Source organism: Cherax quadricarinatus, chromosome 15 (genome assembly GCF_038502225.1).
Source record: "Cherax quadricarinatus isolate ZL_2023a chromosome 15, ASM3850222v1, whole genome shotgun sequence".
In the NCBI taxonomy this organism is placed as follows: Eukaryota; Metazoa; Arthropoda; class Malacostraca; order Decapoda; family Parastacidae; genus Cherax; species Cherax quadricarinatus.
Genome location: NC_091306.1, coordinates 20,312,619 through 20,339,483, shown reverse-complemented (window position 1 = coordinate 20,339,483; position 26,865 = coordinate 20,312,619).

Here is a 26,865-nt window from a genome sequence, read left to right as displayed (position 1 = left end):
AACCTTCATACAACCTAACTTAATTTTAAGACCTAACTTGGAAAGGTGAGGGAGAATTACTCACTCTACCAAATTCCGTTATGTTCCACTAATCTGTGATTGCTACTTCACCTCCTTCCCTCTCGTCTCGTTCTTCACTGCCTCCCTTCCCCTCCTCCCCTCCCCACCTGCCACCAGCTTGACCTCAACACTCCGAGGAACCAGTTTTTGCGGTCCTTCCTGTAGGCGTGTCAGGGAGCACACTTCAGGGTCTTCAGGGTCTTCAGGGTCTTCAGGGAAGGAATATAGTTTACACCCTAAATGGAAGATAATTTTTAACCAGAATACAATATATATATATATATATATATATATATATATATATATATATATATATATATATATATATATATATATATATATATATATATATATATATATGCATATGTGTGTGTGTGTACTTACCTTGTTGCTTACCCAGTTGTGGTTGCGAGGGTCGATTCACAGCTCCTGGCCCCGCTTCTACTGACCGCTACTCAGTCACTCTTCCCGCTCCGTGAGCTTTATCATACCTCTTCTTAAAGCTATGTATGGATCCTGCCTCCACTACATCACTACCCAGGCTATTCCACTTCCTGACAGCTTTGTGACTGAAGAAATACTTCCTAACATCCCTGTGGTTCATCTGAGTCTTCAACTTCCAACTGTGACCCTTTGTTGCTGTGTCCCATCTCTGGAACATCCGGTCTCTGTCCACCTTGTATATACCTCTCAGTATTTTATATCCTCCTAACTCTCCTGTCCTCCAGTGTCGTCAGGTCGATTTCCCTTAACCTCTCCTCGTAGGACATACACCTTAGCTCCAGGACTAGTCTTGTTGCAAACCTTTGCACTTACTATAGTTTATTTGTGTGTGTGTACTCACCTAATTGTGGTTGCAGGGGTCGAGACTCAGCTCCTGGCCCCGAGACTCACTCAGTGTGTGTGTGTGTGTGTGTGTGTGTGTGTGATAAATAATATACAGTATAATGAAAATTTTCAGAAAATAAAATTCTTACATTCAGCTTTGTAATGTTTGCCCTGGAAAGGAACTGTATAAAAATCAATATTTTAAAGATCAGTTTGAAAGTCATAAGGAACTAAAATGAATCATCGAGATCCTTGTTGTTGAATACATTATAAACTGCCTTCAGCATGTACTTATTTATTTACTAACCAATTATTTGTAGGTTCTATTCCTATACTAATATAACCTCAATGAAGGAAAATTTCACAAAACTGTGACTATACCTGATTATTATTATTATTATTATTATTATTATTATTATTATTATTATTATTATTATTATTATTATTATTATTATTATTATTATTATTATTATTACTAATTATTATATTTAGGGTTACGCGCTAAACCGCTAGGAAATGGGAGCCAATTAGGTTTGATTCAAGGAATGGGAGGGCAAGTCCAATTCCTTGGATCAAGAACCCCTCACGAACATCAAGGAACCTCTCCTGAGAGGGGGGGGGGTCATGACTACTTTATAACACTCTAAGATGGAACGAAATGTTGTCAAGTTACACTCTCAAACTGGTGGTTTATTGTGAATTATAATCGCTGCCAAAAAAAAGATGCAATGCTTTAAGTCATGAAAGTTTGGGACAACCCCAAGGCGAGGCACAACTTAACCGAAAACAATGCAAACTTTTTCCAGGACTAAATTTGAGACCGTAAGTCACGAGTGAGCAGAAAAACATTACTAACAAGCGTTTACACCTCACTAAATTTGCTGTCGCAGACACCTTCGTGATGTTGGGAGGCATAAAAATAGCAGAGGATGAGCAGGTAGGGTCCCCCAGCAGCCACCCCAGTAAGGGGACTCCTACTGTCCCTCCCCGACGGTCCAGAGTATGTAGTTCACAGCAGTTTAAGCAGCGAGGGATGCATGTTGACAGCATCCGGGATGCTGTGGGTGGGTTGCAGTAGGAACCAGACCTCTGGAAGTAACTTAACAGCCTCAGAAAATTCATGGTTGACTTCCGGGATAGATTTGTCTGACATGTTCTCCTTTTCCCCCTTCAGGCACTCATGTCTATTTCAATTTCGGGGAATATTAACAATTATAACTTGAGACGTGCAGTCGATATAGTTTAAAACTCTACTAACTCTTCTCTTTGTTCAGTGAAGCAACTTAAATTGGACCTCCCCTTCCCTTCCTCGGTTCACTCGGGATTATTTTCCTCAAATATCTCTCACATTTCCAAGGCTCTGTATGATGCTCACGAGTTTAGTGCGTCCTATGAATATAAAAATAATCACCTTTAGCTCCTTCGGCAACGTAACATAGTGGGCAATATCTGCGAAGATTCGCATTATCCTCTCCAGTTGCTCGTCTTATTCCGCATGTAACTCCTCACCGACTGTGAATAGTCATTCATGATGAAGGTGCGGTACTGAAACCTTCAATACTCTGTACTATCATTCACGATGAAAGGACACTCATGCAACATTTCGTACTCATGGGAGAATACTGAGGAAGTCTTACAGCTGCTTCCTCATTGTCATTCAGTGGAGGCGACAGAGAACTTCACCACATATTTACAAGCTACTTCTTGATGAATGACGCCTGTGAGTTCAGCACTTTTAGTAATAATAATAATAATAATAATAATAATAATAATAATAATAATAATAATAATAATAATAATAATAATAATAATAATAATAATAATAATAATAATAATAATAATTTGTATTTCTAACCGAGGCTTTATTTTTTATTCATTCACCTCAGTTATAATGCTACTGTATCCCCGAGACACTTCCATTTCCTCATCAGAAACTCTTGTCATTCTGACCACATACTGTTTCACGTCTTACCTTCCCTCACTCCAAGGACAGATTCCTCGTGTGATGCAGCAACAATTAAAGTTCAAACATTTTTTCCCACAAACTTTGTGAAAATACATACATATGTGTGTGTATATATGTGTATATATATATTACAGTAGCTTTTCAGGGCTTTCTAAACGTTAGTGTGTAATTATCACTATAGTAGCCTAGTGGGGTATACTTAATCTTCTGGAGTGTCAGTTGGTACAGCAGGATGCAGTGTCTACCTTTGGTATAGCAAGGTAGTGTATACCATTAGTACAGCTGGATACAATGTATACCATGGGTACAGTGGAATACAATGTATACCATTGGTACAGCGGGATACAGTGTATACCATTGGTACAGCAAGATACTATGTGTACCATTGGTACAGCGGAATATAGTGTATACCGTTAGTACAACGAGATACAATGTATGCGATTGGTACAGTGTATACCATTGGTACAGTTTATACCATTGGTACAGTGTATCCCATTGGTACAGTGTATATCACTGGTACAGTGTATATCATTGGTACAGCGGAATACAATTTATACCATTGGTACAGCACAATACATTGTATACAATTGGGACAGCTTGATACAATGTGCACCATTGGCACAGCAGGATACAATGCGCACCATTGGTACAGCGAGATACATTGTATACCATTGGTACAGCGAGATACAGTGTATACCATTGGTACAGCGAGATACAATGTATACCATTGGTACAGCGATATAAAGTGTATACCATTGGTACAGCGAGATACAATTTATACCATTGGTACAGCGAGATACAGCGTATACCACTGGTACAGCGAGATACAATGTATACCATTGGCACAGCGAGATACAATGTATACCATTGGTACTTCGGGATACAGTGTATACCACTGACACAGCTGGACCAGGAGCAAAGGCTCGACCCCCTCAACTACAATATTTTGTGTACAAAAAAAGTATCAATCTCGCGAAATACAGAAATTTTCGTCACACGATCTATTTCTTCCCATATGTAACTTGCGCTGAGGATCGTAAAATATTATTTCTTATTTATCTTTTGGGGAAGTTGTGGAAATTTTTTACTTAATTTGTTAAATGTAGAACAAAATGAATAATACAATAATTGTGGTTTAAAATGTGATGGTATTTGGACCCTACGAGAAATTTTAAGTTAAGGAAGGGGAGTGGAACAGCCAGTAGGGACACTGGGGGACACCCACTTTTAATTTGTGAGGATTGGTTGTAGTGGGAAATTCTGCTAATAATTCGGGGTTCTCCGAGGCCTAATGAGGTGTTTCGGCCTGAATTTGTAATAGGAACCATTGTTAATGTCCTTTGCGACAGGAAATTTGCGGGACCTCAAGAATTGCGTGTGGAGGACGAAAATAGAGGACTTCAATGAATCCTTCCCATCAACACCCCTTAGCTAAGTGACGATTACCCATAATGTGCAGCAGTTTTTGTTTTGGCCTTTGTAAATCCTATCTCCTAGGGTGTTCCATCAGCATTAAGTGTCTTCCAGCAATTAAATGGTAAATGGTAATACAGAGTTCTTTATACTAATAGTTATATTTTTGTGTATCCAGCAAGCCTAATCTCATACAGTCCGCTAAACTTCAATGTACCAGTGTAGCTGGTTTTAATTTTATAATCATCTATAATTTTTACCACTTGTGGAAAATACTGTATATATTTTCCGGAAATACGGTAATTTATAGATAAATAGATGCCCTATATTGTATTTTTAAAAGAAGTATGTTATCGAAAATGGGAAACCTGCGGCTGGGGAGGTCGCTCGCCATCTTGGTTTTGAATTTGGATTAGAAACGCTGGTGAATGGGGAAGAATTTTTCGAGCTCTAGAGGTTAAAATTGTGGTGACACCTCTCAAATAGGAAGCGAAATTGTTGGATGTGTATTCCTGCATAACTTGAGATATCAGGCGACTGGACAAGACCTCTCCAGGAACCTCAGATAAGCTCTCTAGATTTGTGTATAATTCTGGCCAGCATTATTTTCATAGATTTAGTTAGAATGAGGTTTTCTGAGTGTGATACACCTTGATCTCCAGTCAAATTGGTGAGTGTTATGATTAAGATATATTCTCCTTCTGTTGTATAAATGCGTGTATATATATATATATATATATATATATATATATATATATATATATATATATATATATATATATATATATATATATATATATATATATATATATAATCATTTATTATTTTTAATATACGGTCCACAAATTTATATATTTACCAGCATTCCTGGTGATGTATTTTTCATTTGTAATTAATAGGTCCAGAGCAACTTGTGGATATGACAGTGGTAGGTATCGAAGGGGGACATTTTTTTGCGACCTAGGTGTCCCAAATTACTACTTGTCTAACTGATAAATAATAATTATCTTTGTTCATTTACTGTTATGTATATAATGATACATTCAGATAAATGCAATTTTCCACACCACTGAATATATCATTGCTTAGTTAATCTTAAGTTAATTTTAAGCTTGCCCATAATGCTCTGCATACAAGGAGCTTTTAGCATGTTACACTTAACCACTGTATGTCTTTGTACTTCTATGTATCATGTCCAAATTAATAATAAATAAATAAATAAATAAATCGTTAATTTAATGTCAGGTCTAGCTTTTTGTGAAAGTGGAGATGAAGTGAATATTCGAAGGAGTCGTAGTGCAGTGACCTACTGTGACATAAGTCCCACTTACCTCACCCAAATTACTTGTAGGTAATAATTCAAGTAATGTCCTGTAAACCTCCTGCATGTGACTTGCTAATAATAATAATAATAATAATAATAATAATAATAATAATAATAATAATAATAATAATAATAATAATAATAATAATAATAATAATAATTTTCATAGATGTGGGAGAGGCTATATTGTAATTACATTCGCAATTGTTATGTTTGACCACAAACTAAGTTCTGTAAATTTATGAGTCTCGCAACGTCCCATCTTGAAGCATAATGGAGACAGATTGATCCAAGGAAGAGTCAGCAAACAGTTAACTGACCTCAACACCATATACCACACCATATACCACATCATATACCACACCATATACCACATCATATACCACACCATATACCACATCATATACCACATCATATACCACATAATATACCACACCATATACCACATCATATACCACATAATATACCACACCATATACCACATCATATACCACACCATATACCACATCATATACCACACCATATACCACATCATATACCACATCATATACCACATCATATACCACACCATATACCACATCATATACCACACCATATACCACATCATATACCACACCATATACCACATCATATACCACATCATATACCACATCATATACCACACCATATACCACATCATATACCACATCATATACCACACCATATACCACATCATATACCACATCATATACCACATCATATACCACATCATATACCACACCATATACCACATCATATACCACATCATATACCACATCATATACCACATCATATACCACATCATATACCACATCATATACCACACCATATAACACACCATATAACACACCATATACTATACCATATACCACACCATATACCACACCATATACCACATCATATGCCACACCATATACCACATCATATACCACATATACCACACCATATACCACACCATATGCCACATCATATACCACACCATATACCACGCCATATAACACACCACACACCATATACTGTACCAAATACCACACCATATACCACACCATATGCCACATCATATACCACACCATATACCACGCCATATAACACACCACACACCATATACTATACCATATAGCACACCATATACTATACCACATAGCACACCATATACTATACCATATAGCACACCATATACTATACCATATAGCACACCATATACTATATCACATACCACACCATATACTATACCTATATCACACCATATACTATACCATATACCTCGACACAGCACACCATATACTATACCATATACCACGACACAGCACACCATATACCACACGATGTTCTATAGCATATAAAACACCATATACCACACTATATACCACGCCACATACCACACTATATTCCACGCCACATGCCACACTACATACCACTATATACCACACAATATAACGCACAATTTGGACGCAAATGTCGTCTAAATTTTACTTGTCAAATTGTTAGTTGTGAATTGTTCCACGCAGGGTATTGTTCACACAATATATATACACACATGCACAAAAACAATGGGGCAAGAGTAAACGTAGCTACATTGCTAGCGCAATCAGCTCATACACTTATGTCCGGGGGTCGACCCCCGGTAAGGGTGGAAACATTCAGACGTTTCCATAAGACACCTGCTGCCCATGTTCACTTAGCAGTGAAATAGGTACCTGGGTGTTAGTCGACTGGTGTGGGTCGCATCCTGGGGACAAAATTAACCTAATTTGCCCGAAATGCTCTGCATAACGAGCGGCTTTTTATATAGTAGTTTGTCATTGATGTCAGCTAAGTGTGTATACCTTGTAGATGTATTTGTAGAATTAAAGATTATTATTATTATTATTATTATTATTATTATTATTATTATTATTATTATTATTATTACATAATTGGGCAGGTATTCTAACACCTTCGCCATACCAAACATGTGTCATTTATAATTTTATTGTAAAATTTATCACGAGAACAGTAAAAAAAATATATCAGGAAGACAATGCAAATTTTCGTCACTGTTCCTCACAAAAACTTTGACCTTTAATGTTGTAACTTGTGTTTCTTTGATCAGTTTTGCCAACTAACTGCAGTGCCTCCGTCATTGTCACCAGCCTCGTCCCGGGAGTGCCACCAGCCTCGCCCTGGGAGTGCCACCAGCCTCGTCTTGGGAGTGCCACCAGTCTTGCCTCCGCCGGTGCCATCACCTTTCGACTCCTGAAGCCACGACAGCCAGTCGCCAACGTCTCAGTGATCTGGTTTCCCAGGCATGTCCTGTGTCGACACCTGACCTTGTGTCACCTCATTGTCTGCTTTAGTTCCTCCAAGAACCTCGCCACAATATATTTTCTCTTCAGAAGGGAAAATGCCTCTAACTAAATTTCTAAGAACTGTCATGAATAAGTAAATATGAAAATGCTTACATTCTTGAAAACTCTGCATTCTTCCCACTGTGAAGGTGTGCCGGGTCTACACCTCACATTTGATTATGATTGTCGTTGTATTAGGAGTCACATAAGAGTTACTCAAACTGTCTACAGACAACGAGTTGTATTCTGCAGGATTATTTGCCGCCAGAGTCGGTGTCGTTATAGATATCCGCAAGTTGATTGGTCGATAGGATTAGTCTGCCCGAGATGCCTAGGCATGTTAGAGGCCATCCTTGTAATTAACATTTTAAAATATGTAAAACCACACATCGTAAGCTTTGCAAGGATATAAAGATTAATTATTATTATTATTATTATTATTATTATTATTATTATTATTATTATTATTATTATTATTATTGTTGTTGTTGTTGTTGTTGTTGTTGTTGTTGTTGTTAAGAACATAAGAACATAAGAACGAAGGAACACTGCAGAAGGCCTACTGGCCCATGCGAGGCAGGTCCAAGTCTCCTACCGGCTTAAGCCAATGCACCCAACCTAGACAGGTCAGGTCACATTGACTTAAGGGAGGAACACGGCAACCGACCTGTTAGCACAAGCTATCAGGTCTAACTCACACCCACCCACATCTACTCATGTATTTATCCAACCTATTTTTAAAGCTACACAACGTTCTGGCCTCTATAACGGTACTTGGGAGTTTGTTCCACTCATCCACAACTCTATTACCAAACCAGTACTTTCCTATATCCTTCCTGAATCTGAATTTTTCCAACTTAAAACCATTGCTGCGAGTCCTGTCTAGGCTAGATATTTTCAGCACACTATTTACATCCCCTTTATTTATTCCTGTCTTCCACTTATACACCTCAATCATATCCCCCCTAATTCTACGTCTTTCTAGAGAGTGCAGTTTCAGGGCCCTTAGTCTATCCTCATAGGGAAGGTTTCTGATACATGGGATCATCTTTGTCATCCTCCTTTGTACATTTTCCAGAGAATTTATATCCATTCTGTAATACGGTGACCAAAACTGTGCAGCATAATCTAAATGAGGCCTAACCAAGGATGTATAGAGTTGAAGAACAACCTGAGGACTCCTATTATTTATGCTTCTTGATATGAAGCCAAGGATTCTATTAGCTTTATTGCGAACACTTATGCACTGTTGTCTTGGTTTCAGATTACTGCTAACCAGAACTCCTAAATCTTTTTCGCAATCCGTAATATTAAGATCTACATTATTTAGTTTATATGTGGCATGGTTATTGTCCTGTCCAACATTTAGAACTTTGCATTTGTCTATATTAAACTGCATCTGCCACTTCTCCGACCACTGCATCAGTCTATTCAAATCTTCCTGGAGTGCTCGAATGTCCTCGTCAGAATGAATTCGACGGCCTATTTTGGTGTCATCGGCAAACTTGCCGATGTCGCTCTTTATGCCCTCATCTATGTCGTTTATGTAGATTGTGAACAGCAGGGGGCCCAACACTGACCCCTGTGGAACACCGCTCGTGACACTTCCCCACTCTGATTTCTCCCCATTTATGCAAACTCTCTGCTGCCTATTTGTCAACCATGCCTCTATCCAGGAAAAAATTTCTCCTCCTATTCCATGTGCTTTAATTTTCCTCAATAGTCTCTGATGTGGGACCCTGTCAAAAGCCTTACTGAAGTCCATATACACAATATCATATTCATTACCATGATCTACCTCCTCAAATACCTTAGTGAAAAAAGTTAATAAATTCGTAAGGCAGGAACGCCCCTTTGTAAAACCATGCTGAGATTCGTTGATTAATTTATGCTTTTCAAGGTGGCTACGAACTGCCTCGGCAATTATTGATTCCATAAATTTTCCCACTATGGAGGTTAGGCTTATTGGTCTATAGTTCGAAGCTAAGGACCTGTCACCTGTTTTGAAAATAGGTATCACATTTGCCATTTTCCACTTATCTGGCACCATGCCAGTTTGTAGTGATATGTTGAAAAGATTAGCCAAAGGTGTGCTAAGCTCCTCTTTACATTCCTTTAGAACCCTTGCATACAGTTCATCAGGGCCTGGGGATTTGTTAGGTTTTAATTTATCTATTTGCCTAAGGACCATGTCACTTGTGACCCTAATAGTGCACAGTTTATTATCGTCCTGTTCTACATAATTTATCATTACTGGAATATCGCTGGTATCCTCCTGTGTAAAAACTGAGAGGAAGTATGTGTTAAAAATTCTACACATTTCCTTATCACTGTCAGTGAGCTGACCCGAGGAACTTTTGAGTGGGCCTATCTTGTCCCTGATCTTACTTCTGTATACCTGAAAGAATCCTTTTGGGTTAGTCTTCGATTCTCTTGCAACTTTAACCTCATAATCTCTTTTTGCTTTTCTAATTCCCTTTTTTATTTCTCTCTTTAACTGAATATATCGATTTCTTAATTGCCCCTCTCCTCTTTTGATTTGCCTATATATGCCTCTCTTTTGACCAATCAGATATTTTAATCTATTGTTCATCCATTTAGGATCATTTTTGTTTGATCTGATTTCCCTATTTGGAACATAATTTGACTGAGCAGCTAGAACTATGCCCTGGAAAGCATCATATCGGCAACCATCACCACCTACCTGACCCTTAGTCAGGTCATTCCAGTTCAGCCCACCTAAGTAATTTTTCAGTCCTATGAAATCAGCCAAGCGAAAGTCAGGGACGGAGACTTGATTGCCATTATTAGGGGAATTCCATGATATGTTAAAACTGAGTGATTTGTGATCACTCTCCCCAAGCTCATCATTAACCTCAAGATTATTAATTAGTGTTTCCCTACTGGCAAGAACCAAGTCAAGGAGGTTATTTCCCCTAGTTGGCTCTGTCACAAACTGTTTTAAAAAACAATCCTGGATCGTATCAAGAAAGTCACCCGACTCTAAATTTCCTGTCAAATTGCTCCAGTCAATCTGTCTATAGTTGAAATCTCCCATTAGCACAACATTTTCGTGTGTAGATGCCTTACGAATTTCGTCCCATAGAAGTTTACTGCACTCCCTATCAAGATTTGGGGCCCTGTAAATCACACCCAAAATTAGTTTTTCTCGGCCCTCGAGAAGCTGTAACCAAACAGATTCAGTGGCTGACGCTTCTAATTTAATATCTTGTCTAACACAACAATTTAAATTGTCTCTGACATACATCGCTACTCCACCACCTTTCCTGTTGACCCTGTCAGTGTGGAATAATTTATAGCCTTGTATGTGACATTCAGAGGGCATCTCTCTATCTTTCAGATTGAGCCAGGTCTCTGTTATAGCAATAATATCTATGTTTCCTGCACTTGCAATTAATCTTAGCTCATCTATCTTATTTCTAACACTCCTGCTATTAGTATAGTAAACCTTAAGGGAGCTAGTCCCTTGCTGCCCTCTGCTGTCCCCCTTTGTTTGCTGACCTGTTCTATTGTCTTTATTTATAACTTCATGCTGAATGCCTTTTATACATTTACTGTTTCCAACCCTAGTGTTGCAACCTGCTTGTTTCCCACACACACCCATACCTCTATCTTCCATCAGTTTAAAATCATAGGCATTTCACCAATGGCCTTCTCAATCGAGTCTGCAAGTGCTACCACCCCTGCCCCAGAGAGATGTACCCCATCCCTTGCATACATATCATGTTTGCCATAAAAGTTGTTCCAGTTGTCAATGAATGGGATTGCAAGTTCCTTGCAGTATCTGTCTAGCCAGCAATTTACACCAATTGCCCTAGACAACCATTCATTTCCTACTCCCCTTCTAGGCAAGATGCTACATATGATTGGGATCCCTCCCTTAGACTTAATGAAATCTATAGCTGACCTGTACTTATCTAGCAGCTCTTCTCTCCTACCCTTCCCAATATCATTTCCACCAGCACTGAGACAGATAATGGGCTTGTTCCCATTACCTGACATGATATTATCCAGCCTGTTGACAATGTCCCCAACACCAGCTCCAGGGAAGCACACTCTATCTCTCATCTTCTTATTCCTATTACAAAAAGCACGGTCAACATATCTTACCTGAGAGTCACCAACCACAAGAATGCGCTTACCTTCATTAGCAGGGGCAGTAGTACCCTTACCTTCACTGGCCACTGAAGTACATTCATCCTGGAGAACAGAGAAGCGATTTCCTACCTTCAGATCTTCACTCTTAACTTTCCTTACTCTGATGCGCCTCCCATTACTGTGAACAACTCGCCACTTGTAGCAGGTGCTGGACTGCACCTCACTGCTGGTAGCCGTTGCTACCTCCCCACCTACAGCCTCCTCACAGTGAGAGACAGACTGCACCTCACTGCTAGAAGCCTCATTCCCCACATCTCCAACCACCTCACACTCTCTCCCAGGCCCATTGAGGTGGACCTTCAGCCTCCTAATCTCCTCCTGGAGAAGCAAGACCTCCTCCTTCAACTCTCCAACCTCAGATTTTAAAACACTGCAGAAGCAAGCCATGCTTTGTAACCGTCCACGCTAATCCCCAAAGCAGCTCAGGGTCTGTGACCTCACGTGACGACTGACCACTGAACACTGACGACTGACCACTGAACAGGTCAGGAGAAATAACGTTGCTTGCTATTTGCAATACGAATATTGGACTCCTGGTCACTGGCTAACTGACCAATAAGATTATTATTACCACTAAAGTTTACCGCCTAGAATATATTGTGTTTCTTGTACTCAAACAATGATTCGTTGTCACAGGTGATTATCTGCTGAGGAAGATACAGATGACTTCAGTGTATTAAAACAAGAACATATACCTGAAGGGGATATCTTTAATGACTAACTGATCTCTTTCTTCTCTCCGAGAATTTCGTTTGTAACTTGGAGAACGTCACATCCGATCGGCTTCAAATTTTCAAGGTCACTGTACTGTAACTAGTGAAAGATTTATACAACTATTAACGTACAGGTAGTTTCTCTCTAGTTTTATATCAGTCATTCCCAGGTTTGGTTTCCCTGCAATAACGTGATAAAACTTTCTATAATGGACTTAAAACTTTCAACCCTGATTTATCCTGCAGATAAAAAAATTAAGATTATTGAAGGTGTGTAGGCTCCAAACTGTCAATTTTAATTTTATAATGGTATATTTTTTTCTGTGAACAACTTTGATTATGTCATTTTTGAACGACTTTTAATCTTTCATGACTGATGTATTTTATGTAAAGAATAATGCATTTCGGGTTTTGGTTGTGTAGGTGGGAATTAATTTTGTGCAGTAACCAGAAAATGCATCAATGGGTTGACTTCAAACGTTTTGTGATGTATTTTTCTCAGAGGAATCTTTACACTGATGTTTGGTTGGATAAGTCATAATATGTAAATATTATTAAGTAAATAGAGTTTTGTGCAATAACTGAAGACTGTTGGGCTGTCTTATTTAGAAAACGATTTACAGTGATTTTGGGTCGTGTTGGCGCCATTTTATAGTTTTTCTGAAGAAAGTGGGAAAATTGCCTTCTGATTGGCTTCATATTTTAATGCTGATATTCAAGTCTATTAGTAACTTATGCTGCACTTCATATTATTTTTTTGGGTGAAGTAGATGGGGCTGGGGTTATGGGATAATGGGATCTCTTTCTAGGATTGCAAAATACCCAAAACATTTCTAATTTTCTTCCGGGGTGACTGATTACTGGAGCAGGTGACGTTAATGTGTTAGGTGCCGCATGACTAGTCACCAGGTAGCGTCATAGCTCTGAATATATTTCCCCTATAAGATTTCGTTCGGATTTTTAACCCCGGAGGGTTAGCCACCCAGGGTAACTCAAGAAAGTCAGTGCGTCATCGAGGTCTTTCTTATTTCCATTGTGGTCCTCAATCTTGTCCCCCAGGATGCGACCCACACCAGTCGACTATCACCCAGGTACCTATTTGCTGCTAGTTGAACAGGATAACAGTGTAAGGAAACGCGTCGAAGTGTTTTCACCCCGCCGGGAATCGAGCCCGGGACCTCCGTGTGTGAAGCGAGAGTTTTGTCAGCCAGGCTGTGGTCATTGGTTGCTGGAATGAATGACGTCAGAGCATTAAATACGTTCACCAAGATCATTGGGTGCCAGAATGAATGACGTCAGGGCACTAAATAAATTCGGTAAGATCATTGGTTGCTGGAATAAGTGACGTCAAAGTCCCTCTAATCAAGGTCATTGGTTATCACAATGAGTGACGCAGAGGACGGGACCATGAGTGACGTCAGGACATGAGACGGTGACAACATAGTTGTTCTTACTCAGCACAACCTGACGTCTCACACATCATGTTCACCTTCCATGACATTTCCATAACCTCTGTATGCTCTCCTCTTTGTGTGGTTGAGTGTTGTTCATGGATCCTGCATGTGACGTCACACATCACCCAATGTTTACTGTTGCACGACTGACGGATGTATGCAGAAAAGAAAGATTAGAAGCCTACAGTTGCAAGACTAAATTAAAAAGAAAAACACCATCTCCGTTAAAAATTATTTTTATTATTATTATCCTCGAAGGAGGTTCCTTGATGCCTGTGAGGAGCCATGGGACTGGATTTATCATCCCCTTCCTTGGCTCGAACCTCAATGCCTCCCACTCCCCCGGTGTTATATGTCCCTGCACTGAATGGTCTTTATTTATTTGTTTAGTCCCCCCCCCCCCAACCTTTTTTTTTTTTGCCTCTATAAATGAGCTTCTTTCCACAGAAGTCTCGACATACCACCCATTGTTCCTCTTCATCTGTTCTATGGCGTTAGTCATCTTTCAAAGACTCATCTGCTGACATGTTCACTCATTGTAGGGAATATCATGCTGATATTCCCTACAATCGCAGGCGAGAAAGATACATGATAATATACACTTGGAAAATCCTTGGAAAAACCTACGCGAAAATCACTTCCTACGGAAGCAAAAGACTTGGCAGGAGATGCAACATCCCCGCAGTGAAAAGCAGGGGCGCCACGAGTCGTGGCTGGACAGGTGGCCAACAGACATTTCACCGACGGACATTTGGCCGAACGGACATTTCACCGAATATCAGATATCTGGGTTAGGTTAGGATAGGTTAGGCAAGGATATGTTAGGTTAGGATATAAGAACATAAAAATGGAGGAACACTGCAGAAGGCCTACTGGCTCATACAAGGCAAGTCCTTATCAAAACCACCATTACCCAAAGCTACCTAAGAATTTACTCCCTTACCCACGACACCAATCAAACCCAGCCCCTCCCACTCATATGTTTGTCCAATCTCTTGTTAAAGCCACCCATGATCCTAGCCTCTATCACCCTACTCGGAAAATTGTTCCACGCATCCTCAACTCTGTTTGAAAACCAGTGCTTGCCTATGTACTTTCTAAATCTAAATTGATCTAACTTAAATCCGCTATTTCTGGTTCTTACCTGGTTTGATATCTTTAGTATTTTTTAATATCTCCTTTGTTTATGCCCATCATCCACTTATACACTTCGATGATATCTCCCCTCATTCTACGTCTTTCCAGAGTGAAGATTCAAGGCTCTAAGTCTATCTTCATACGGGAGATTCCTTATAGAGTAAATCATTTTAGTCATTCTTCTCTGTATGATCTCCAACGAATCTATATCCATTTTGTAGTAAGGAGACTAAAACTGAGTTGCATAATCCAAATGAGGCCTCACTGGTGATGTACAGAGCTGTAAAATAAATTTGGAACTTTTGTTATTTCTTGAAATAAATCCTAGTAATCTGTTAGCCTTATTGCACACACTCAGGCACTGTTGTCTTGGCTTTAGATTTCTGCTTACCATGACTCCCAAGTCCTTTTCACATTCTGTATGATCAAGCTCTACTTCACCTAGTTTATACACTTGTCCACATTGAACTTCATCTGCCACTTTTCAGACCAAGACATTAATCTGTTCAAATCTTCTTGGAGTTCACTGGTATCCTCCTCAGAATGAATCATATGGCCTATTTTTGTATCATCAGCAAATTTGCTCATGTCACTTGTAATTATTTCATCAAGGTCATTAATGTAAATTGTGAACAACAGAGGGTCTAAAACTGATCCTTGTGGAATGCCACTAGTGACCAGTCCCCATTCAGATTTGACCATTCAGATTTGACCATTCCTGCAAAGAATTAAATATTTTAAAACAGACAAGAGGAAACACTACAACGTCTGTATTTGAACACGTTTCGATCCTGAAACCTTTATCAGTTCTAATATACAAAGGAATGAGGAAACTCTCTGCTTTCTATTGGTAAGGCATGCCTCTATCCATGCTAGAACTTTTTTCCTATACCATGAGATGCCACTTTTCTTAAGAGTCTTTTGTGAGGTACTCTATTGAAGGCTTTACTAAAATCCCCTCTTCAAGGGGGGCTCCTTGGCGTGGTGAAGAGGCTCTTGGTCTGAGGAATTAGACCTGTCGGTCTTCTTCCTCAAACCGAACCTAATTACCCCCCAATCTCCCCTCCCCTATCCCATCCTCCCCATCCTCCCCTTTTTCCTTTCCTCCTCCTCCTCCCCACCCCTCCCTTTGCCCTTCCTCTTTTTGGCCTTTGGGATTTCTCCCACAGGCGCGCTAGTTCCTAGGTAGGGGAAATGATACCGGGGTCCATCCCATTACGTTGAGGTTCTTGGCGGTGGTGTAATTTGCCGTGGAATCTGGATTGCCTGGGGATGTCCCGATCCCTCTCCGGTATCCCGGAGTAGCTTTGGGTGTCTTTCAGGCGACGGGTGTATCTCTGGAAGCCACCTTTCGGATTTCGGGGGTGGTGGCCGAAGGAGGTATGCTTTGTGGCAGATATCCGGCCGCCCTCTCTTTTGTCCACCGAGGTAGCTCGGCAGATGTGAGGTTGCTATCCTGGGTTGCTGGTTTACTGGCATGAAGGGTAGGGTATGGCACGGGTTCCATGCTGCATCTGCGCTACTAGCGGTGCTGAGGTCCTCTTGGGCGTGGAGGGAGATTTCCAGCCCTTTCATTCCTCCTGGGAACTATTCCTCCCCGCTCCCCCCTTTTTTTTATTTTATTTTTATTTTTATTTTATTTTCTTCTTTCTTTTTTTTTCTTAAAAACAAAAAGCAAAGGAGTAACCTAACCATGGAGAACCCAATCCATGAACCCACTACCCCCGGGCCCCTTCTTGATACCACACCCCATTCTGACCCTGCCTTGTTTTTAGACCACTCTTCAGACACTCCTGATGCCCCTGTACCTCTTGCTGGTGCTGTTTCCTCACCCGCTTCAGGTACCAGGGCTTCGACTGACTCCTTCGATTTGTCTGAACTCCGCTCTCCTTTGACTATGCTTCCGGCTTCTCCCTCTATGGTACGGCAATTTTTGACTCGCCCGCCCATTTCACGCCGGACCAACTCCGGTCCTCCCATTCTACTCGGAAAAGACCGACATGTCATGCACTCCCTCTCCATGCTCAGTTTCCGACCACACAATGGACTAAATTCTTTACTTTAAGACCGACTTCTTCTTCTGCCTACCTTTCTGACCATAGTATTGGCAAAGCGCTCCTGCGTCATGTTGGTAGAGATATTTCATTTCATGCTCTCAAGAGCGGTACGCGCATCGTCACTGTCCAAAATGCTACCCAAGCTCATGATCTTTCTCTCCTTTCGCATATAGATACTACTCCTATCACTATTGAAAAACATCTTTCTCTCAATTCTTGTAGTGGTACTGTCATTCTGCCCCATACCATAGTCCAACAGAATTTCCAGTCATGTGGCAATGACATTCTTGAACAGCTGGAACTCCAGGATCTCCCAATCCTCACGGTAGACACTTATGTCCTTCCTGCCCGTGGGCGGAGACGTTACCCTTGCAATGTAGCTCGTTTAACTTTTGACAGCCGAGAACTCCCGTCCTCTGTATATGTCGTGGGACATCGGTTACAAGTTTGAAAGGTGATACCTACACCGCAACAGTGTAGAAATTGCTGGCGTTTTGGTCACCCAGCGAAATATTGCAGATCTATGGCCGAATGCCCAGTCTGTGGTGCTGACGACCATTCTAATACATCTTGCAGTCAACCTCCATCTTGCCTTAATTGTAATGAAGCTCACCCTTCGTACTCCCGCCGTAGCCAGGTCTACTTAAATGAACGTGAAATCCGTTGCCTCAAAGAGGCAGAAGGTCTCCCTTATGCTATGGCAGTTACTCATCTCCACCTCCAAGGGAGACTACCCCGTGTTTCTTATTCTCGTGTTTCAAAACATCCCCCCACTTCTGGGGTCCCATCTTCTGCAGCCTCCTCTGTTGTTACCCCTCCCATAGCCACTCCAGAATCTAATCCTTTTGCTGTCCTTGGCTCTGACGTCCCGACTACAACTCAGTCTGTTCTCACATCTTCGCGTCCTTCCTCACAAGCCCCAGTATCGACAAGACCTTGTACGACACCTAATACCAATTGCCCCTCTACTTCTCAGAAGTCCAAAAAATCCACATTGCTCAAATCTTCTTTGCCCCTTCCTTCCCTTCTTCCACCTCCACACTTTACCTTTCCAGTCTCTGGGCCTAGTTCTTCCCCTCTCTCTGGCTCTATTACAAGTGTGGAGATTCACCCTCCTCCTTGTACTATGCCTTCCACCCCCGTCCCCTCCCAAGTTTCTCCCTCTTCTGCCACCTCCCAGGTTTCTGCCTCTTCTGTCCCCCCCCAAACACTTCATCTCCAGTCCCTTACACTCTTTCCTCCCCCTCTACTTTGGTACAGTCCATTACTTTCCCAATCTTTACTCACCCTCCCCTTTCTATCTCCAATATGGTCTCCCATACATCTTTGAATTCAGAAACACTCGAAGCCATTTCAGAATATATTGCAGAGACTAAACATTCAATGGACACTGATTCACTTCCTGTTCCTTCTCTTCCCTCTCCTCCATCTTCACAACCCCATTCTTCGCAACGCTCGGTTCCTTCACTGCTTGAACGTCTTCCAATGCCACCACACGTTGACTTTTCTAACCCCTCTAGTCCGTAAGTGCCTTTTCCTACGGATTCCTGGTATTTTCTTCATCGCCAATCATGGCCTATTTACAGTGGAATATCCGCGGCCTCAGGGGTAATTGGGTTGAGCTTCAGATGTTGCTTACCAGGTTTTCCCCTGTTGGTGCTTGCTTACAAGAACCAAAATAACACTCGGCTGTTTTCCAACCTATCTCAGGCTATAATTTATTGTATTCTTCGGATCCTTTCTCAGATGGGACCTTTAATGAAAGTGCCCTTCTTCTACGCAATGATATTCCATACTGTCAACTATTTGTCCATACCTCGCTGCATTACACTGCAGCCCGTATCCACTTGAATAAGTGGTTTACAATATGTTCTTTATATCTCTCTCCTTCTCGAGCATTTTCTATCCCAGACTTTACCTTTCTTGTTTCATCCTTACCACCACCACTTCTGTTACTTGGTGATTTTAACACCCACCATTTCCTCTGGGGGGGTCTCATTGTGACTCACGTGGCATCCAGTTGGAGGCTTTTCTCGCCTCTCACCCCCTCCATGTTTTAAATACAGGTACTCCCACCCATTTTGATCCTCGTACTCATACTCTCTCTTGCATCGATCTATCAGTCTGCTCTTCCTCCACTGCACTAGGCTTCACCTGGTCTGTTCTACTGGACTTACATGACAGCGATCATTTTCCAATCATTCTTACTTCTCCTTCCTATTCACCACCTTTCCGTAGCTCTCACTGGCAATTTGATCGGGCAAATTGGGATCTTTGCTCGCAACTCACTGCTTTTAGTGAGGTTCCTTCTTCATCCTCCATTGATGAGCTCCTACACCTCTTCTCGACGTCAGTTTATACCACAGCTTCTCATTCTATACCCCAAACCTCAGGCAGGCATTCTCAGAAGTGCGTGCCTTGGTGGTCTCCTGCTTGTGCTCGTGCAGTACGTTTGAAACGCGCTGCATGGGGCAGGTACCAGTACAATAGAACCACTGAGAGACTTCTTGATTTTAAGCAGAAGCGTGCGATCGCTCGCCGTGTCATCCGTGAAGCTAAACGCACTTGCTGGCGAGACTATGTTTCCACCATCACCTCTGCTTCTTCTGTGAGTGCAGTCTGGAAAAAAGTGAGGAAATTGAGTGGTAAATACTCTCCTGACCCGGCTCCTGTTCTACGGGTCGCTGGTGTTGATGTAGCAAACCCTCTCGATGTTGCCATTGAACTTGGCACACATCTGGTCCATATTTCCCGGGGGCTCCATTTATGCCCCTCGTTTCTTTCTTCAAAGTCTGCCAGAGAGTTAGTACCCTTGGACTTTTCTTCTCTCAGAGAAGAACAGTATAATGTGCCTTTTACATTTCAAGAACTGGAGGCAATGCTCTCAGCTTGCCGATCATCGGCAGCTGGGCCTGACGACATTCATATTCGTATGTTACAACATTTACATCGGTCAGCCCTTGTAGTCCTCTTACACCTCTTCAATCTTATTTGGGCACAAGGAGTTCTTCCCAAGCTGTGGAAATCTGCCATTGCTCTCCCTTTCCGCAAACCGGGTACTACAGGACATGATGCCTCCCACTATCGTCCCATCGCTCTTACTAGTGCAGTTTGCAAAGTGATGGAACGTCTCGTAAATCGACGTTTAAAGTGGTATTTAGAGACACACAACAGTCTCTCCGCTAGTCAGTATGGCTTTCGTAAGGGCCGTTCTACCACAGACCCCTTACTACGTTTGGATACGTATATTCATAATGCCTTTGCAAATAATCACTCAGTTATTGCCATATTTTTTGACCTTGAGAAGGCATATGACACAACTTGGAGGTATAATATTTTGGCCCAGGCCCACTCCTTAGGCCTCCGAGGCAATCTACTATCCTTCCTTAAGAACTTTTTAACTGACAGACATTTCCGTGTTCGAGTCAATAATGTTCTTTCCCTGGACTTCGTCCAAGCTGAAGGTGTCCCTCAGGGATGTGTTCTAAGCACAAGACTTTTTCTCCTTGCTATAAATGATTTGACCTCTGTTCTTCCACTCAATATTTGGTCATCACTCTATGTTGATGACTTCGCTATTGCTTGTGCAGGCGCTGACTGTCATCTCATTGCAGTTTCCCTCCAGCATGCGGTCGACCGTGTTTCCACTTGGGCCACCACGCATGGGTTTAAATTTTCAAGTACCAAAACTCACCAAATTACTTTCACTAGCTGCTCTATCATCTCCAATCATCCTTTGTATCTCTATGGCTCCCGTATCCCCGAACGTGATACAGTCAGGTTTCTAGGCCTTCTCTTTGACCGTAGGTTATCCTGGAAACCTCACATTACCTCTCTGAAGGCAACTTGTCACAGCCGGCTAAACTTTCTTAAAACCCTTGCTCATCTTTCCTGGGGAGCTGATCGTCGAACTCTGCTTCGCCTACATTCAGCCCTCGTTTTATCGAAACTCGATTATGGTGACCAGATTTATTCAGCGGCCTCTCCTGCTACTCTCTCTAGCCTTAACCCTATCCATCACCAAGGATTACGTTTGTGCCTTGGTGCTTTTCGCCCTTCCCCTGTTGAGAGCCTCTATGCAGAAGCGAATGTTCCATCCTTGTCTGATCGCTGTGATGCCCATTGCCTTCGCTACTATGTACGCTCTCACGATCTCCACAGTCCTTCCATTTATAGAATGGTCACCGATATTAGTAGACATTCTTTATTCATTCGCCACCCCTGTTTGCTCCGTCCCTTTTCTCTTCACCTACATTCACTCTTGTCTTCCCTTCAGTTACCACCTTTATATGTTCATGTAGCATCTCACTTTCCCCTACCCCCCTGGGAAGTTCCAGCTGTTCGAATCTGTTCTTTCTCACTCCCGTGCTCGAAAGCTCAACTGCCTATGGTGGCTTCCCACTCTCTTTATCTTGATCACTTCCACTCCCATTCTCAGGCCATCGCTGTGTACACAGATGGCTCTAAGTCTTCAGACGGCGTCAGATTCGCAGCAGTGTTTCCGCACAGCGTCGTGCGGGGGCATTTACTATCTTCGGCTAGCATTTTCACTGCTGAATTGTATGCCATTCTTGCAGCACTTATTTGTATCGCATCTATGCCTGTGTCATCATTTGTGGTAGTCTCAGACTCCCTTAGTGCTCTACAGGCTATACGAAAATTTGATACATCTCACCCCCTAGTTCTCCATATCCAACTTTGGCTACGCCGTATCTCTACAAAGCATAAAGATATTATTTTTTGTTGGGTCCCTGGTCATGTCAACGTACAGGGCAATGAACAGGCAGACACTGCTGCGCAGTCAGCAGTACATGACCTACCAATTTCCTATAGAGGTGTTCCATTTCTGGACTATTTTGCTGCAATAGCTGCCCACCTTCACGCCCGTTGGCAACAACGTTGGTCAACTCTGCTTGGTAACAAACTTCATTCTATTAAACAGAGCATAGGTTACTGGCCGTCTTCTTGTCATCAGTGTCGTGGTTGGGAGACCACTCTCTCCCGTCTTCGCATTGGCCACACTCGTCTTACTCACAGGTATCTCATGGAGAGGCACCCTGTACCTCTCTGTGAGCAGTGTCAAGTTCCTGTATCGATTAGCCACATTCTGTTAGACTGCCCTCTCTATCAACGAGCATGAAGAATTTACCTCCAATGCTGTCTTCGTTCTACTACTCTCTCTTTACCTTCCCTTCTTGCTGATGGACCCTCCTTTAATCCTGACTCTCTCATTGACTTCTTGACAACGACTGATTTACTCCTCAAACTCTGATGATGATACCTTACACACTCCCCTCAGCCCTTTCTAGCTCAGTCTCTTGCTGCCCTTTACCCTTTCACCATCCACTTCTCCGCTGTTATCCGTAACCTATTACTCATCCACCTCCCTTTTGCCACCTGATGCCCTCGCTTCCTTCCTGCCCTGCAGAGCTGTATAGCCCTTGTGGCTTAGTGCTTCTTTTTGATTATAATAATAATAATTTACTAAAATCCAAATAAACAATATCATATTCTTTATCACTGTCAACTGCCTCAAATGTTCTATTGAAGAACGTCAGTGAGTTTGTCAGGCAGGAACGACATCTCGTAAACCCATGCTGAGATTCATTAATCAGATTATGCTCTTCAAGATGACTTCTAATAATATCAGCTATAATTGATTCTAATAATTTGCCTACTATAGACGTCAAGCTTATTGGACGGTAATTTGATGGAATGGACTTATCCCCTGATTTGAATATAGGAACTACATTAGCTATCTTCCACATCTCTGGCACATCAGTTAGGATGGGCGCATTAAACACACTCGTTAATGGCTGACTAAGTTCCATCTTACATTCTTTAAGTACCGTGGAAAACAACTGGTCGGGTCCCGGGGACTTATTTTGTTTCAGTTTATCTATCTGTTTGATAACCATGTCCCTCGTGACAGTAATATTAGTTAACTTGAACTATTCAGGAACTGAATAATTGTTAATTTCTGGAATCTCATTTACGTCTTCTTGTGTAAAGATTGACGAGAAATAATCATTAAATAGAGAACACATTTCCAGTTTGTTATCTGTCAGCTGTCCATTCCCAATTTTCAAAGGTCATATTTTTTCCCTCACCTTCATCCTATACATTTGAAAGAACCCTTTTGGATCAGTCTTTGATTCATTGGCAACTCTCATTTCATAGTCACGTTTAACCTTTCTAATCCCCTGTTGTACTTCTTTTAAACTGAACATACTGGTCAGTAAGGTTAATCTCTCCTCTTTTGATGCGCTTATAAATTACTCTTTTTTCTCCTATTAGATGCTTTAGCCTCTTGTTAACCCATTTGGGATCGTTATTATTTGACCTAATTTCTCTATGGGGAATGTGGAAAATACTGTATATATTTTCCAGAAATTCAGTATGTATATGTAAATAGATGGCCATACTGTATTTAATAATATTTATGTCATAGAAAACGGAAAGCCTGCGTCTGCGCAGACGAGACTCGCCATCTTGGTTTTTGAATTTTGTATTAGAAACGTTGGTGAATGGGGAAGAATTTTTCATGCTCTAGAGGTTAAAATTGTGTTGACACCTCTCAAATAGGAGGCGAAATTGGTGGATGTGCATTCCTGCATAACTTGAGATATCAGACGACTGGACAAGACAGCTTCAGGAACCTCAGATAAGCTCTCTAGATTTGTGTGTAATTCTGGCCAGCATTATTTTCATAGATTTAGTTAGAGTGAGGTTTTCTGAGTATGATACATATTAATCTCCAGTCAAATTGGTGAGTGATATTAAGATATATTTTCCTTCTGTTATGTAATTGTGTATATATATAACCATTTATTCTTAATATACAGTCCACAAATTTATATATTTACCAGCATTCCTGGTGTGTTTATATTTCATTTAATTAATAGGTCCAGAGCAACTTGTGGATATGACAGTGGTAGGTATCGAAGGGGGACATTTTTTGCGACCTAGGTGTCCCAAATTCCTACATGTCTAACTGATAAATAATAACTATCAATGTTCATTTACTCTTATGTATATAATAATACATCCAAGTAAATGCAATTTTCCACATTTAATTTGCCCGTTGGTCCTTCTTGAACCGGAGGTAATTAGTGAAATCATTAATTAGTTAATTACTTAATAGTTATATGTGAAATGGCAGAAGGAGGTGGATGTTAAGTTCACAAATTTACTGAATGTGTAGTGAATTATAATTATTACAATATTAATTTTGATAAGTCAAGTCTGGCTAAGTTTATGTTAATTTGTATAATCTTAATTTGATAAGACAATTCTGGCCAAGATTTATATCAGTGTATGTGTAATTGATAAGAAAAGTGAGTCTAAAGATTATAATGTGTATAATATTAATTTTGCTATGACAAATTCTGGCAAGGATTTATTAATTTGTATAATATTAATTTTGAAAAGCCAAGTTTGGCTAAAGGTTTGTACTCATGTACATTTAAAATTTATATTACAATCTTTTATATGTAATTGCTAAGCTCAAGTAGCTAGGATTTATTCAAAGGTAAGTTGTATCAGTGTTGTAAGTTGTAATCAGTGTTGAGTTGAATTTAATACATTGCATCATGGCTGAAAATGAGGAAATTAATATAGAAGACAAACATATGGAATATAGAGTAAAGAAAGCATCACTACAGGCTAGAAAAGTTCATGTAACCAAGGCATATAATAAGTGCTTGGAATTAATGAGTCAAGAAACTGTGAATACTGATGATTTAAAATTGTATTTAGATGCTTTAGGAAATATATATGATTCATACAAATTATATTACAACAAATATGAAGGAGATTTATTAGTAAACTGTGTAGATGAGACTGAAATAGATCTCATGATTAATCAGTATTATGAATTAGAGGAAAAGATTCTTTCTTGTAAAAGTCAGGCCTTAAATAAATTAAAATGTGTAAACCAGGCAGTTGGTCAGTCTGCTCCAACAAATAATATGTCTTTGCCAATACTCCCAGAATTGTGTTTGCCTGTGTTTAATCCTGAAGAAAATTGGGAGGAATTTTGGTCAATTTTTAAAGCAGTTGTGCATGACAGGAGTGACCTAGCCTGTGTAACTAAATTATTTTACCTCAAAGGACAGGTAAGAGGAGATGCTCACATACTGATACAAGCCTTTCCCAATGTAGATGACTCTTACAAGGAAGCAGTTGACTTGTTGAAGGTCACTTATGGTAATATAGAACAAAGTAGGTTGGATCTAGTGAATATCATTGTTAATTTAAAATCTCCAGATCACACTTACAAAGGTTTACAGCAGTTTAGAGTTAAACTGGAGAGCACTCTCAAAACTTTAAGTAATAAATATAATCTGAAGGAATCAGACTGGTTATTGAGTGCCATGGTACAGAATAAATTAAGCTGTAAAACACTTGAATGGCCCACGAATAAATATCACAAGGGTTATTTTGGTCTGGAGGAAATAAGACTAGGTCTACAAGAATTAATTGTGCAGTTGCAGACCAGCCAACTAACTCATTTTAAAGATGCAACACATAATAACTCTGAGGTATCTGTCAAGTTTCACAAAGGGAAAAATTATCCCAGTGTTAATAATCAAAATTCATTTCCTAAAAAGAGTTGCATAGGTGCATATCAAGTAGCAAGAATCAGAAATAATGATTCTCCACAAGGTAAGAAGAATAAGTACCCTCCTAAGAGTAGCCCAGTTAATAAGAAACCAGTCAAAGAAAAGAGAGACTGTCTTTTCTCATTTTTCTAAGAATTGCAGTGCATACAATTCATGGAATGATAATGTTGAAAGATTGGAGGAACTTGACAGATGCATCAGGTGTTTGGGTAATCACAATGTAAAGGATTGTTATGCCAAATTAAACTTCTGTTATCAATGTCACAAAGGAAGACACCATATAGTCATGTGTAAAGGTCTACATAATAATATTGATAATAATGATAATGTTGACAATCCTGACACAACAGTGGTTAATGTAAAAATTGCTGCTAATATTAATAATGATGGTTTTGCTGAAGTAGCCTTACCTGTGTTACAGGTAAAAGTTGATGATAAAAGGCATAAATCAAAAAATGTAACTACATTATTAGACCAGGGATCCCAACGTACTTTCATTAAACGTAAATGTCTTGATGGTATGAAAGTACAGATGGGAGATCCCACAACTTTAAAATTATCTGGTTTTCTCTCGGATGAAAGGTCTCAATCGTATGACACTGTTTATGTAACTGTCAGGTTGGGCAATGAGAAAAAACGTGTTAATGCAGTAATTGTAGATAGACTTCCAGAGAAAATATCTACAGTAGGGCTTAGTAAAGCTACAGAAAGTCTTTCACATAATGTAAATTTAGCACCTTCTGGTGTAAGTGATGATTCTCTAGG